Raw genomic sequence first — 14,274 nt, 5'->3', positions numbered from 1 at the left:
ATCTTCCCTACGTTACTAAGTAGAGGTTTCAGGAATTTTTGCAGAATGGTTTCCGACACAAGTATCGGATGATTATTATCCGTAATACACTTCAGTATATCACATTGACATAGAATAGGTGGAATAACGTTTTTTTTCTTTTCATGATTTCAAGCAGACATAGAGATGATGAGAGTATATTTGGTGCTGCCACATACTGTTGGAATTTGGAAATATGCTATTTAATAAAAGCACTTTTTATTTATTTATTATTTTGCTAATAATTGTAACATAAAATATAATATAAACAGAAAAACTTTAGCTCGTCCCTGAACGAGTAGAAATCGTGCTCAGGGGCGGATTCCTGAATTTAAATTAAGAAGTATATAACACAATTTGTCTACTACGCAATAAGAATATATAGATTTAAATTTACAATTTTTCAATTTTTATAAAATCCATACATAACTTTTTAAATTTAATACTAGAACTATTAGAATTGACAAGATTAGGATATTTAAATATAAATTTGTTATAAATTCTTGGGCCTAAATTACTACTATGATTAAATACTGTAGCAGTGTTGCATTTTGGTTCAAACAATCTTAAAGAATTCATATCTTTTGTTTCATAACTATGAGAATACAGTTCAAAATTATTTCGATTTTTATGTATGAATTTTACTAATACAATATAATAAATTTGTCTTATTTTAAGAATAGTTTTAGAATAGTTTTAGAGGAGTAGTCTACACTACATCAGTTATTCATAGATTTCAAAAAAGGCACATGACTCAGTTAATAGGGAAGATTTATATAATACTCTTATTGAATTTGATATTCCTAAGAAACTAGTGCCAACAATTAAAATGTCCGATAGTTCCTAATTAGATTTCCAACAGTTAGGTGAAGTATAATCTAAGACGTTCATTGCTTTCATCGTTGTATAAAAATGTGATTCTCAAAGTGTGGGTCGCGATCTACTGGGAGGTCGTGTAAAGAGCTGATGCTGTCACGAGATGATTTACAAACTAAAGCAAAAAACGCCTTATTAGTATAAATTTATGTTATATAAGTTACGGAAACATATACGACGTTGAATATAGAAATAACAAAATGTTTCAGTAGTTATAAAGTACAAAATAATTAATGCGATGAATGTATCTCTTTTTGATAAAGTAACTTCTCAACTTTGAACTCTATATTCGATACACACACTTATATCATTTTCAATTTCAAAGAGATTTGCTGCTTTAGTTTTGACGACAGCCATAAATTAAGAAAGTTATTTTGCATAAATGTGAGTTTGCAAATACTGCCAAAAATTTAAGAGTTTCTTGTGCAAGCACGAGGTATTCTTGCATTCTTTTGATTCAAAACTGGTCTGCGCTGTACGAAAAAAAAGTTATACAGTTTCAACATTCCATCAGTAGGTAGCTTACATATTTCAAAGAGTATTTTCTTATATATTTTTTCAATTCCAACCAGTTGAACGTTACTGTCTTAAAACGGATTCAGTATCTGTCTGTGATTGTCGTAATTTTAATTGTTTTGAGTAAAATTATCGTTTTAGATTTTAAAGGGATTCATTTTAATTAATTTAAAATATCTGACTCTGATTTAGGCTACATTCATTCCCAACACAACTGTAGGCCTATACGGCAAATAGCGCGCTGGAATAACAATGGCTGATTTGTCGGCATTTCCGGTGCAAAGGATTGTGATACTCTGGGTATCCACAGACTCGACTAAGAACCAATAGAAACTGTCATCTAACGGCATTTTTTTCCTGTTCATGTTACATGTTTGACCATCGAACGAGCAGGCGGTATAAGCAGTCATCGGATGCGAACTTTATGTACAACACCTCAGACTTTCGTTGAAAAGAGGAGAAATGTGTTTGCACATAATACCCTTGGTTATTACAGAAATTGAGCAATATTACACACCAGACGAACGAGACTTTGCTTTGAAAGTAAGACGAGAGATTTATTTTGTAACGATAAATAAAAATATTAGAATTAAAACATAAAATTACGTTTAATTAACCGGAAATTAGCAAGCAATTTCATCACTGCTCCTCGTTTCATCGCATTCGGCATTCGGCATTATTCCAGCAATATTTCCACGTGCGAATCAAGCGGCAATGAAAACATAAGCTGCTGACTCTCTACAATGATAGCGAGATGGAATTATTTTGATATTGAAGGGGGAATATGGTTAAATGTGGTGAAAAACTAGTAAATTAAAAAAAAAAACTTTGTAGTACTCTTTGGAATTAAAAAAAAAGGTAGAATATAATGCGCATTTTTGCCCTTGTCAGTCGTTGTGACGTCATTTTAAAACTATGGTGCTTAGGATTTTTAAATGACATTAGACTTTGGTTAGACTTTCCCGTAACTTTAATTATTTTAAAAATGTTTACCCTTTTAAAATACTGTTCGATACTATTCGAAAAATACAGTACATAAAATTCAATACGCTGTTATGGTCTTGTCAGTTGCTGTAACATTTTTAAAGCTGTGGTGTACAAGGTTTTTAATTGTCCCCAAATGTTTATTGCAATTTTATTTGCGCTCCTAATGGTGTCTGGAATGATCAAAGTGTTACTCAAAGGTAACTTTCTTAGAATGGTTTTCAGATCTCTTGTGAGGGTCACAAATTCTAAGAATTTTTAATTATACCAAAAAAAAAATTTCTGAGAGTTATATCCTTTTACATACATTTACAATGGACATAAATAGTATGATGTGAAAATAACCATGTTTCAATTTTTGAGAATTACGAACTTTCACCTTAACACCGGCCGTAGATTGTAGCCGAGCCCTTTTGAAATTCTAGAGATTCGCCAAACTTTGTGCACCAAGAGAAATCCATATTACGAGGCCTTATTGAGATGACGTTGAACTGCACTATCTCCGTTTATTGAACTCCAAATTCCCTGCATCGTAAAAGAACAAAGTGGGCAATAATTGACTATTATTATTTTATTATTGGAGGGAAATTTTAAGTTGACATATTTTACGATACCTTCATCACTGAACACAGTCTAGTATATACATTCACAAAGCTTGAGTTGTTGAGGGTACTAGGAACAATAGACATTTCGCATTGTCTGTAATGAGGCGATAGTAGCGATCCTAGTGGTTAGCAACTATCTATGAATGCATATTCCCTACGTATTGAGCTTCGTGACTGTATATACTAGACTGTGACTGAACCTCATTCTTTTCATTCTTATGTCACGACAACAATTAGAAACATTACTTTCTCCCACAACGGTTGCAGCATCAATATTTTATCTGACAACTGGAAAGACAGAATTTGTTTAATGGAAACATCGTATGTGAACTGAATTTGTAAGTAGTTATATGTTATATTATCAAAAAATATTATTGTCTTAAATTGTGTGATATGTAATTGAGGTAATTTTAAATTGATGTCTAAAGAAAACAGAGCTATACAGTTGACAAAATTTATCTATGTAATAATAAGTGAGTCACTAAAGTCTAGATGTTTAAAAGCCGTTTCAAAGATCTATTTTCTTACAATAAGTATAATGTTGAAGGAATATGGCTTCTATAGACTCAGCACTCATCGGCCGCTGTGTTATTTCCTAGTTTTCTTCCTCCTACTGAGAGGCCTATTAATTTTTGTACGAATCGCATCCAGTTCACCAAAACAGTTATAATATTGACTCATGTTTGTAGTTTAATGTCATAAAATTACAGTAGTATGCGGAGATAAGGAAACCAGGAAATAGCACGGGTTCTTATTGCTAAGTCTGAGTAAGAAATTTAATGGTATTATTTCTCAGTCACATGAAGAAGGCAAAATCCAGAGTGCTAATTAAGTATGGAATATTAGTCATAACTTATTAAATTTTAATTTTACAAAAAAAAAGTCTATACAAAAGCTTTTGGAGATAAAAAATACCAGTGTTCGAAAAAAAGTTTGTTATTCAGGCATTCAGAGTGTGACTACTTACTTACTTACAAATGGCTTTTAAAGAACCCGGAGGTTCGTTGCCGCTCTCATATAAGTCCGCCATCGGTCCCTATCCTGAGCAAGATTAATCCAGTCTCTACCATCATATCCCACCTCCCTCAAATCCATTTTAATATTATGCTCCCATCTACGTCTCGGCCTACCGACAGCAAATGCCTTACTATAATAATACCGGACAGCTAGCAGTTCTGCGCGCGAACGACGCTAGTGCTGCTACCTAGGCGGCCGGTGTGGAGATACTCGTGAAACAAGCTATAATCAACTGCAATGTATATTGTTCCTGGACTAGTTTGATTAATTAGTGCTGTGTTAAAATGTCAGGGTGTATATATTTTGCTGTTTATAGTTGCTACAATTACAGCATTACAAATTGCTCCAAATGTACTTTCGATTTCCGAGAGTTCATAAAACGTGAGTCAACAACATTCTTTATTGGGCCAAATGCCTTTGTCTCTGTGTTGAAAGAACAATAAAAATTAGCTTTTTATTTAGGCCTAATAAATGAATAGAAGTGAAATATATTGGACATTTTAAAGGTTTTATCAAATTAAGTTTTATTGTTGTCCACATGCCTTTACTAATTATTACAAACATCAGATTACTACCATTTTTATCTTTGCAGTTGTCAGCAATGGGTATATGAAGCATTATTGTAAATTCATTTTAATGTCAGAATTAATTTTGTCTCACTAATGCTAAGAAAAATAAGCAACAATTAATTACAAAAATAATATGAAGCATGCAATATTTCTCATAATATGCAGCTTTGATATAAAATAATGTTACATTAATATGGCACTATTCAACATTTCTTAAGTGTCTCGTATATTATTCCACATTAGTATCTCACGTTTTAAACAATAGTCCGATTTCCGCTATGTTAATATTTGCATTTGTGGACGCAGTTCCACGCCGCTTCGCTAGATGTCAGCTCAGCGATATTTCGCTTTCACGTCAATGCTGCTAGTATACAGCTGTCCGGTATTATTATAGTAAGGTATTTGTCCACAGGTCTTCCAACTAACACTCTATAATGCTTTCTGGATTCACCCACATCTACGTATTGTATGCCCTATAATAATAATAATAATAATAATAATAATAATAATAATAATAATAATAATAATGATAATGATAATGATAATAATAATAATAATAATAATAATAATAATAATAATAATAATAATAATAATAATAAATACCGTACTCGTACATCGTGATTAAAAAAGGATGGTGCAAAAATAAATGCAAATAGCGAGGGTTGTGAAAAATGTAGCCTAACAATCACAGAATAAAATGGACAAAGATCTTAACATTTACCTTAGACCTATGCGTTTGCTTGCTAGTTTGGTTTATTTTTTTTTTTTTTATTGGCGCTTATGACTTTTGCTGATATGTTGTGTGATGTCTACATTTCTTCCAGAGATAAACTCCTCAGAGTACGGCAGTACGTGTTCTTTGTTACCCACGTAACTTAGCGTGCTCGACAGTAGCAAAATTGTCATGTAGCGGTATAGCGAAGTTTTGTTCATTCTGGAAATAGTACCTGTGAAGTAGGTGGATGTGTCTGATGGTTTGAGAGAAAGAGCTTTACAAAGACACACAAGTAGACGGATAGAATTCGAAAACCGCAGTGCTGGGAACGTGTTTCCGGGATTTTTTCAAAGGAGGTAGCTTGCACCGCCACAATACTTCTTTCATACTTCGTAAAATGAGAAAAAGAAATATGCATGTCCCTCTCTTTCTCTTCCTCACCTCAGTATATGAAAAGTGAACTCTCGGTGTCGTTTATCAGTGTTGAATGTAATTCAATGTACAAGATTGCCCTATCTGAACATTGACTACACTGCGTGTTAGATCCTCTTAAAATAGGTTTACAGATAATTGGAGACAAGTCCCAAGGATTTATGGCTTGAGATGTGTTGGAATTTACGTCTCGGCCGAGTGCAATGTTCATCATTTATAATGACAATTAACCTCGCTATAAAATAGTGTACCGAACCTCTGGGACGGAGTCGAGGGAGTGAGTCATGAGGTGACGGCTGCGTAGCTCGTGCTAACGTCTGTCCGCCTGAATGTCGCGCTGCTCTTCCTCACAGCGGGGCACTTGATTTATCGGCTACTGTTTTCCTACAACACACGCACAGGCCGAGATACCGCCCTTTTATATTCACCGCCCAGACAAGACCTGCCTCCGATAATACTCTGATAGAACTGCCACAACATCTTCTGTCGTGGAACGATTTCTTTTTATGCTGTCTTTTTATATCTATCAAGATGCACGTTTTCCCTTAGTTCTGTCATGAAATAAAATTTTAAATCCTTGCACCCATGACTCTTTGAGGTTAGATTTTCTTTTATAGTGACGTGATAAAATGGACAAGTTGGAGAAGAGCACGCCTTTAATACTAAATGGTACTGCTGTCTCAAAAGATGTTTCTTAACATATTGGGGATGTCGTCAATATGTCTGTGTGTCTATGCCCTATTTTAGTCTCGATCGATTCTTTAATACAGACATTAAGTTATAAGGATCTTCTGCAATCAGTGACGGGTATTTGTAACGTTACAAACAAGAAACGAAGGCGTTGTACTCTATAGATATTACAGCCACCCTTCAGTGTTTCAACGTACGCTTCTCTAAATGGATGGAGACTCATTGTCTTCGTATATCATTGTTACGAGGCGTGTTCTTAAAGTAAGTTCCGTTTTCAATTATAGCCGTCACATCGCTGCAATCGTTATTTTGCGCATGCATATTTTCTTCTTCAATCTTCAGACAAGCTGTGCATGCAGTTTCAGAGCTTCAGTCCGTGTGTGTGGTTAGCTATGATCAGTTGAAATGTTTAAAGTGATCGAGCACCCCGCCGACTGTGAGATGCGCTCTGTTATCCCTTTCTTGAATGCGAGAAACATCAAACCAGCTGACATTCATCGTCAACTTTGTGAGGTGCATGGTGATGATGCCATTAGTGATGGAATGGTCAGGAGATGGGTTAGGAAGTTCAAAGAGGGCCGCGTCTCTGTGCATGACGAGCAGCATACCGGTCGGCCATCTTTGGTCAATGACAATTTGGTGCGTGCTGTCGATGAAAAAAATCATGAGGACAGGAACAAATTGACCATCCCTCCTACAGCCCGGATTTGGCTCCGAGTGACTTTCATCTCTTCCAGCACCTCAAGAAGTTCCTCGGTGGTCAACGTTTTGATGGTGACGACACCCAAAATCTCATCTCGAAATTTGGCTGGGAACAAATTGACCATCCTCCCTACAGCCCGGATTTGGTTCCGAGTGACTTTCATCTCTTCCTGCACCTCAAGAAGTTCCTCGGTGGTCAACGTTTTGATGGTGACGACACCCAAAATCTCATCTCGAAATTTGGCTGGGAACAAATTGACCATCCCCCCTACAGCCCGGATTTGGCTCCGAGTGACTTTCATCTCTTCCAGCACCTCAAGAAGTTCCTCGGTGGTCAACGTTTTGATGGTGACGACACCCAAAATCTCATCTCGAAATTTGGCTCGGAACAAATTGACCATCCCCCCTACAGCCCGGATTTGGCTCCGAGTGACTTTCATCTCTTCCAGCACCTCAAGAAGTTCCTCAGTGGTCAACGTTTTGATGGTGACGACACCCAAAATCTCATCTCGAAATTTGGCTCGGAACAAATTGACCATCCCCCCCTACAGCCCGGATTTGGCTCCGAGTGACTTTCAGCTCTTCCTGTACCTCAAGAAGTTACTCTGTGGTCAACGTTTTGATGGCGGCGAAGTGAAAACAGCAGTGCGGGAGTGGTTCGCATTGCAGGCGGGCGAATTCTACAATGAGGGGATAGAAAGACTTGTGCCACGACTCGATAAATGCCTCAATAATGGTGGAGATTATGTTGAGAAGTAATTGAAGTGTGGGGAATACAATGCAACAAAAATAGTTTGTAAATATCTTCCCGTTTACTTACTACACCCTTTTGGAACTTACTTTAAGAACACTCCTCATATGTCAGGGAAAACCCCAATAAATGTAGCAATTAACTAGTGTTTCTTTATTATATGACTTAGAGCCTTTTCACACTAGGACACCGGTGACGGTCACCAGTGACGGTCACTGACGGAGATACATTAGTTTGAATTGGAGCGTTCATACCGGGACACTGCAGTGTCTCACCCGGTCACAGTGTCCCAGTAGTGTCTCACCCTCTACACATGTGTCAGATAGGGTCACTGTGTCCAGACCAGTCACTGCTCGACACACATTGCTTTGAATTGGAGTTTTCACACTGGGACACAAATCACAGGACACAGCTTGCAGATTGCCAACAGAACATTCACTCAGTATTCGAACAGTGAAATTAATCTATCCATACGTGAGTTTAGATTTGATTAACACGGAAGATTTTATAAGTGAAATAGAAAGTCGACCTGCTATTTGGGATGTCAAAAGCGATAACTATAGCAATCAAGTGGTGAAAACGAATGCTTGGCAAGAAATTATAGCTAAGTTTGTGCCTGATTTCAATGACAAAAGTATGAATGAAAGAAGCAAAATTTGTACCTAAGTTGCATATTTTCTTTTCCACCGTAAAAAATTATAAATTACATTTCATATGATGCTAAGTAACGATATATGTAATATGGTTTGTAATTTGTTACCATATTAATTTACAATGGAAAGTTATATTTAACAATACGTAACATTTAGCATTGAACTACAACTATACACATCACAACTACAATGATAGAAAAAATAAACTTATATGAAATGTTAACAAACAGTAAGAATAAAAGCATTCGATATATATATATATATATATATATATATATATATATATATATATATATCGAATTTAAGAATGGATATCAGGCAAAGGTAAATGTGATCAAGGACGAGAATGGTGACTTGCTTGCAGACACTCATTCAATTCTGAACAGATGTAATAACTGTTTTGGGCAACTACTAAATTTAAATAGGACAAATAGAAATGATCGGGATGAAATTCAAAAGAAACTGCTGAGCCATTTATACCCGAACCCACACTTTCTGAAGTCGGAATTGCGATAGAAAATCTGAAAAAGTACAAGTCTCCAGGTATCGATCAAATTCCAGTAGAATTAATACAAGAGGGTGGAAGTGCATTATCTAGCGAAATTTATAAACTTGTACCTGCTATTTGGGAAAAGGAAATTGTACCAGAACAATGGAAGGAGTCAATAATTAAACCTATTTTTAAGAAGGGGAACAAGACTAACTGTAGTAAATTCCAAGAAATGTCACTTTCGTTGACGTTGTACAAAATTTTGTCCAATGTTCTTTTGAGAACATTAACTCCATATGTAGATGAAATTATTGGGGATCATCAGTGCAGTTTTAGGCGTAATAGATCGACTATTGATAAGATTGTTTTGTATTCTGCAGATATTGGAGAAAAAATGGGATTATGAGGGTACAATACATCAGTTATTCATAGATATAAAAAAGGCATATGACTCGGTTAAGAGAGAAATTTTGTATAATATTCTTATTGAATTTGGTATTCCCAAGAAACTAGTTCGATTAATTAAAATGCGTATCGGTGAAACTTACAGCAGAGTCCGTATAGGCCAGTTTCTATCTGAAGCATTTCCAATTCACTGCGGGCTAAAGCAAGGAGATGCACTATCACCTTTACTTTTTAACTTTGCTCTAGAATCGCCATTAGGAAAGTTCAGGATAACACAGAGAGTTTGTAATTGAACGGGTAACATCTGCATTTTATCTATGCGGATGTCGTAAATATGTTAGGAGAAAAATCCACACACGATTAGGGAAAACACGGAAATTTTACTTAAAGCAAGTAAAGCGATAAGTTTGGAAGTAGATCCCGAAAAGACAGAGTATATGATTATGTCTCGTGACCAGAATATTGTACGAAATGGAAATATAAAAATTGGAGATTTATCCTTCGAAGAGGTGGAGAAATTCAGATATCTTGGAGCAACAGTAACAAATATAAATGACACCCGGGAGGAAATTAAACGCAGAATAAATATGGGAAATATCTATTATTATTCGATTGAGAAGCTTTGTCATCTAGTCTGCTGTCAAAAAGTCTGAAAGTCAGAATTTATAACACAGTTATATTACCGGTTCTTCTGTATGGTTGTGAAACTTAGACTCTGACTTTGAGTGAGGAACAGAGATTAAGGGTGTTTGAGAATAAGGTTCTTAGGAAAATATTTGGGGCTAAGAGGGATGAAGTTACAGGAGAATGGAGAAAGTTACATAACGCAGAACTGCACGCATTGTATTCTTCACCTGACATAATTAGGAACATTAAATCCATATGTTTGAGATGGGCAGGCCATGTGGCACTTATGGGCGAATCCAGAAATCCATATAGAGTGTTAGTTGGTAGGCCAGAGGGAAAAATATCTTTGGAGAGGCCGAGACGTAGATGGGAGGATAATATTAAAATGGATTTGAGGGAGGTGGGATATGGTGATAGGGACTGGATTAATCTTGCACAGGATAGGGACCAATGGCGAGCTTATGTGAATGGCAATGAACCTCCGGGTTCCTTAAATGCCATTTGTAAGTACCTAAGTAAGTACTGACATGTAGCAACCACAAATGTTGACATAACATTTCTAGTAATCTTTGTTATACTTTCCAACAGCTCATGAAGAGCAACGATGAACTTATCAGTGACAGTTTTATAATATTTTAAAATATATAATATACTACTACCAGTTAAAATCTGTCAAATATGCTCAAAATAAAAGAAAATAAAAGAACAGTAAAGTAAGAGAAAGTTTTTCATCTGATGAGATAGCTTTCCTTAGTATTGTGTCCATTCCTGTGATTTCTAGCAGTGAATATCTGTGTAATAAACGTTTTTTCTTCATCCTCCTCCTGTTCTATAGCAGTAACGACAAAACATCCTAACTCGAATCCATTTTACTAATTAATCACAAATTGTTTTATCAGAAGCTACTAACTAATCAGTTGGCAATACTAGCTGTGTTCGACACCAGTGACCCACGAGTGTTCATTGCAAACACCGGAGACCGTCACCCGTGACCGTCACCGGTGTCCCAGTGTGAAAAGGGCCTTAGTGAAATAAAATAACATACTAACCCAGGCGACATTGTGGCGTTGCGTCACTCATCAGATACGTCACTCACCCCTTCTTTCCATCCCCGCGTCATTGACTTTGTAGGAGAGGGGATTTGTATTCAGTGTCTGTGGTATGTGATTGCGTACGGGCCACAGATACGTCATTCAACGCCGGTGGACTGTGGACGGGTAACCAACGCTTTCCCCATGCTTTCCACCCCTCTCTCGCCAGTTCTGCATCCCTGTCCTAACCCTTCCAATGGCTGAGAGATATTTATTTAGCTATTTTTTATTTTATTTATTTAGCTAGCTAGCAGTAGGCAAAGCGAGTACAAATTAAAATTATATAACAAAAATGTATCTAGCCACTACCGTAAGAGCCAGGCTCGTATACGGTGTGGTCTTAATTCAAACCAATAAATAACACATAAGAGCAAAAAAGAAGAAGAAAGAGAAAAAGAAAGAAAAAACAAATTTAATATAAATTGACATTCAGACAGAAGCCAGTGATATTCAATAAAAACATGAATATATTCGACAGAAATAAAAATGTAAGAAATACACACATTTGTTAATATTATATATAATGAATAATTTTATAGGTTTCTTTTTTTAAAAGGTTCAACTTTAAAATATTTCAAATTTGGAAAATAGTTTGTAATTTTATTATAAAGTCTTGAGCCGAAACTAGCACCATATTTAAGAGCTGCACTTATATGACATTTAGGCTCAATTAATGGGAAAGTAGTTGTCTTCGAGTAGGATATTCATGTCGATTATATGTATGTTTTATTTGATTGCTTTGATAGTAAGTTAGTAAACTATATTTATAAATTTCTTCAATAGTTGAGCTGTTCAGAGCAGAAGTGGTAAGTCAGAATTGGGTAATGAGGTTTAAAATGGAAATTCTGTAAAATACAGCGAAAAGTAGCAATTAATATGTCCTTCGTGCTATTCACTAACTACTAATAGTTTAAATGAATTGAATTTCAATTGCTACTTTGCGCTGTATTTTACAGAATGTTTATTTTAACCCTCTTTACCCATTTTGACTTACACCACTTCTGCTCTCAGCGGCTCAGTTAATACTTTAAAATCTGTATAAATTAAATTTGTTGGGTAATCCATATTTTTGGTTAGACAAATTTAATAGCTCGGACTTATATTTCCACGAATTTTAGTTCGAGTTCTAGCGTTAACTCTTTGAGTTTGTTTTGTGGCTTTGACTGAAGTGTTAATTGCACTGGAGAAGATCATAATGTGGCAGTTTTCCCCGGAATTTTCTCTGTTTCCTCAGTATGAACAAAAGTGTCCATTTAATGTAAAAAATAATGAATACCACGAAGATCACACGTATATTCTCATTAATTAAATACTTTTTACTGATTTCGCAAAAATTCAGTTTTGTTAATAACTAAACAATAATAATTCAACAAATCGGTGAATATTATACAGCATATATCAAAAGAAAATTCGCGGCAAAATGAAACAGTTTATTTTAAATAAACTCTATTAAATAAATTCAAATTGATTAGATATTTTAACAATAATTTTATTTACATTTTTCTTGTTTCTTTGGTGTTCCACGTGTGATAGAGTTCAATAACCTCATTCTTATATTTCAAGACTTTTCAGCCCTCTGTGGAGTCTATTTCCATCGGACGGAATTGCAACATTTGTAAATCATTAAACACATTCCATTTTCGTTCTTTACTACTTCTCAGAGATTATTATTATTATTATTATTATTATTATTATTATTATTATTATTATTATTATCAGATCAGATCAATGTGGCTTTTAAGGAACCCGGAGGTTCATTGCCGCCCTCACATAAGCCCGCCATTGGTCCCTATCCTGAGCAAGATTAATCCATTTTCCATCATCATATCCCACCTCCCTCAAATCCATTTTAATATTATCTTCCCATCTACGTCTCGGCCTCCCTAAAGGTCTTTTTCCCTCCGGCCTCCCAACTAAAACTCTATATGCATTTCTGGATTCGCCCATTCGTGCTACATGCTCTGCCCATCTCAAACGTCTGGATTTAATGTTGCTAATTATATCAGGTAAAGAATACAATGCATGCAGTTCTGCATTGTGTAACATTCTCCACTCTCCAGTAACTTCATCCCTCTTAGCCCCAAATATTTTCCTAAGCACCTTATTCTCAAACACCCTTAACCTATGTTCCTCTCTCAAAGTGGGAGTCCAAGTTTCACAACAATAAAGATCAACCGGTAATATAACTTACTGTTTTATAAATTCTAATTTTCAGATTTTTTGACAGCAGACTGGATGATAAAAGCTTCTCATCCGAATAATAACAGGCATTTCCCATATTTATTCTGTGTTTAATTTCCTCCCGAGTATCATTTATATTTGTTATTGTTGCTCCAAGATATTTGAACTTCTCCACCTCTTCGAAAGATAAATTTCCAATTTTTATATTTCCATTTCGTACAATATTCTCGTCACGAGACATAATCATATACTTTGTCTTTTCGGGAATTACTTCCAAACCTATCTCTTTACTTGCTTTAAGTAAAATTCCCGTGTTTTCCCTAATCGTTTGTGGATTTTCTCCTAACATATTCACGTCATCCGCATAGACAAGCAGCTGATGTAACCCGTTCAATTCCAAACCCTTTCTCTTATCCTGGACTTTCCTAATGGTATACTCTAGAGCAAAGTTAAAAAGTAAAGGTGATAGTGCATCTCCTTGCTTTAGCCCACAGGGAATTGGAAACGGATCTGACAGAAAATTACCTATACGAACTCTGCTGTACGTTTCACTGAGACACATTTTAATTAATCGAACTAATTTCTTGGGAATACCAAATTCAATAAGAATATCATATAAAACTTCTCTCTTAACCGAGTCATATGCCTTTTTGAAATCTATGAATAACTGATGCACTGTACCCTTATACTCCCATTTTTTCTTCATTATCTGTCGAATACAAAATATCTGGTCAATAGTTGATCTATTACGCCTAAAACGACATTGATGATCCGCAATAATTTCATCTACATATGGAGTTAATCTTCTTCAGAAAATTTTGTTTGACGTCAACAAAAGTGATATTCCTCGAAAGTTACTACTGTTAGTCTTGTCTCCCTTCTTAAAGATAGGTACGATTATGGGCTCCTTCCAGTGTTCTGGTACAATTTTCTTTTCCCAAATAGCAAGTAC

This window comes from Periplaneta americana, chromosome 3 (assembly GCF_040183065.1).
Source record: "Periplaneta americana isolate PAMFEO1 chromosome 3, P.americana_PAMFEO1_priV1, whole genome shotgun sequence".
NCBI classification, from domain to species: Eukaryota; Metazoa; Arthropoda; class Insecta; order Blattodea; family Blattidae; genus Periplaneta; species Periplaneta americana.
Note: the sequence above shows the minus strand (reverse complement) of the source record.